Genomic DNA, 3358 nt, shown 5'->3' on the forward strand with positions numbered 1-3358 from the left:
GTCAGGGTGGCCGAGCGGTCTAAGGCGCCAGACTCAGGGAATGAAAGTCCTTCTTACAAGCACGAGTGTTCTGGTCTCCATCTGGGGGCGTGGGTTCGAATCCCACTCCTGACATCTTTTGTCCTTAAACATTCAATCGAGGGATGTTATTACTGCGAAGAGAACGTGGGTTGTTTGTGTGGATTAGAAAAACGGTAGAAAGACGAGATTGTGATTTCATCACGGCACATGACAGCACAACCGATCATCGTACATCCAATCCTGGGTGCCGGATTTCCTCAGAAACAATTCCCTGGTGGAGGATCTCAGACCGAAATGTCGACTGTTTACTCTTCTCCGCAGATGCTGCCTGGCCTTTTGAGTTCCCCCAGACAGACTCGGCTAATAATGTATACAGAAGTATTTAAAGTGAAATCATTGGTTGTCGGATCATTCAATGGATAGGCACGTGTTTGTAAGTTATCACCTTTTGATCAAAAGCCTGGTAGTTGATGAGTAGTGACTGTCCTTGAACGTGGTCGGGTTAGTGAGTCCTGAGGCTCGTGTGCCTTCTACCTTCTACCTGACGGCAGCAGCGACAATAGAGCAGGGCCGGTGGGTGAGGATCTCTGATGATGGATGCTGCTTTCCGATGACAGCGGTTTACGTAGATTAGCTAAATGTTTGACAGGGCTATACCCGTGATGGACAGAGCCGAATCCATTAACGTTTCTTGAAGATGTTTCTTCAAAGGTCTTGCTGTTTCTGTACCAGGTCGTGATGCAGACAGACAATATACTCTCCACTTCACACTTATAGAAGTTCGTCAAAGTTGTTGATGTCATGCCGAATATTCGCATTCAGAATCAAGTTTATTGTCATTGGCATGTGCCGCGAAATTTGTTAACTTACTAACAGCAGTTCAATGTAACACATAATCTAGCAGAGAGAGAAAAATAATAATACATAAAATAAAACATAATAATAAATAAACAAATAAATGATTTACGTATATTGAATAGATTTTTTTTTAATTGCAAAAACAGAAACACTGTATGTCAAAAAAATGAAGTGGTGTTCAAAGTTTCAATGTCCATTTAGGAATCGAATGACAGAGGGGAAGAAGCTGTTCCTGAATCGCTGAGTGTGTGCCTTCAGGCTTCTGTATCTCCTACCTGATGACAACAGTGAGAAAAGGACATGCCCTGGGTGCTAGAGGTCCTTTATAATGGACGCTGCCTTTCTGAGACACCGCTCCCTAATGATGTCCTGGGGCATTTGTAGGCTGGTGCCCAAGATGGAGCTGACAAGATTTATAATCCTCAGCAGCTACTCTCGGTCTCGTGCAGTAGTGCCTCCATACCAGACAGTGATGCAGCCTGTCAGAACGCTCTCCACGGTACAACTACAGACGTTTTTGAGTGTATTTGTTGACATGACAAATCTCTTCGAACTCCTAATAAGGTATAGCCACTGTCTTGCCTTCTTTATAGCTGCATCGATACTGTACGTTGGGACCAGGTTAAGAAAGTAGAGGAAATAGCAATACCCACCTCTAACAAGAACTGGCTCATGGACCTCTGGTTTTCTCTCTGCTGAAGTCCACAATCTGTTCCTTGGTCTTGCCGACTTTGAGTGATAGGGTGTTGTCATCCCCTCTTCGTTGAAATGCATGCCTTATGGTATAAGACCCTCGGATTGAGATAACTTCTGCGTGCTCTACATTTATCTATGCTTTTCATAAACCAATAAACATCCATCAGATTCTCCCTCACCACCGATTCTCCAGGGAATGCAACCTCAGTTTGTTCAACCTCTCGTTATCTCACAAACCGTCTAATTCGGGTAACAGCTTGGTAAACCATATCTGCACACGTCATCCTTTCTATGACGGATGACCGGAACTGTATCCATTACCTGTTTCAGTGCTGAGCTGCTGTATGTTTTAATTTCGCACATGCTTGGTAAACTGAGCAAATACAACATATCCATTTAATTTCAAATCACAGGATAATGTCTGTGTTTTGTATGTAAACTCTCTCACAGGAGCAGTCATTCATTCCATTCTGAAACACAGCTGTTTATGTCCGATGTGAAGAGAGTACTTCAGGGCTGTTAGTGTGGCCGAGTGGCCCAAGGCGCCAGACTTGAGGCGAGACAGTCGCTTTACAGCAAACCCGAGTGTTCTGGTCTCCATCTGGAGCCATGGGTTCGAGTCCCACTCCTGACAACTGCTGTGCTTTACACGTGCTGTTTTGAAAATTCAATCACGGTAATTTTATTGCAGCGATCAAAACATGCTCTGTTTGGGTGGATGGGAAAGACAGAAGAATGATAAATATATTGTGCTTTTTTTCACACAGCAGAGAGCGGTACAACGGGTCAGATTACTTGAGATCCGGGGTGCACAGTTTGATGAGAAAGATGCCTCGCTGAAGCGTCGCTATCAATTTCTCCGATGCAACTACAGGTTGGACGGAATGATATTGGTGCCGTTCAGACAAATTGCCGGTCGCTACATTGCAAGGGAATTTTATATCGTCGTTCTGAAATATACATTGGCAGCGGAGCTCAATAATGTGCGTTTGACACATTTTTGGACATGGGAATTCCGTGTTGCTCTTTCAGGACTGCATTATATTCACTTTGTGTGGTTTAATACGGCCAGTATTCCTCTTTTTGCAATGCAGATGTTTTAAGACGTTGTCATAGAGTCGTACAGCATGGAAAGTAGCCTCGGCCAAACTGTTTCAAAGTTCAAAGCAGAAAGTAAACTTGTCATCACGGCATACATACATATATCACCAGGTACAAGAATGAGATTAAATTCCTCTCGGAAATCAATAAAAGCAATTAAGCAACGTGCAATCAGATCAGTCAAAACTTCAATGTGTATAAGGCAAGAAACTGCTGAGTCAAACAAAATAATAATAATGATAACATCAATATTAATTGTAACTTCATGCAGTAAACTAGGGCTGCTAACGAATCCGACAGTTTGTTTACATTTAAACCCTGTCTCAGAGACTACCAAGCGAATTACAAAAAGTACAGAAAGATTTTAAACGCTCGTTACTGAGCTCTGCGGCCGATGAATATTTCAGAACGACGATCTAAAATTCCCTTGCAATATAGCGACCGGCAGCTTGTCTGAATAGCGCTCATGTCGCTCTTTCCAAATAATAGTCACGTCTGAGAAATTGACACCGACAGTCTTCATCGAGGCCTCTTTCTCATCGAACACTGCACCCTGATTCCTGTACGATGTGACTAGTTGTACTGCTCTCTGCCGTGACAAAAACACAATATTTATCTTGACAGAGGATCGAACATGGACGCTTGGAAAGTATTCACGTCTTTATCAGTAGAGCTGAAAAAA

General features: G+C 43.1%; 1 non-coding gene across 1 annotated transcript; it reads left to right on the plus strand.

The window, feature by feature from the left end:
- trnal-cag (transfer RNA leucine (anticodon CAG)) lies at positions 1-114 on the plus strand. Its single transcript has 2 exons — positions 1-38; positions 80-114. It is a non-coding gene; the product is annotated as a tRNA-Leu (tRNA).
- Positions 115-3358: the final 3244 nt, after the last annotated feature.

Source organism: Mobula birostris, chromosome 13, assembly GCF_030028105.1.
Source record: "Mobula birostris isolate sMobBir1 chromosome 13, sMobBir1.hap1, whole genome shotgun sequence".
NCBI lineage: Eukaryota > Metazoa > Chordata > Chondrichthyes > Myliobatiformes > Myliobatidae > Mobula > Mobula birostris.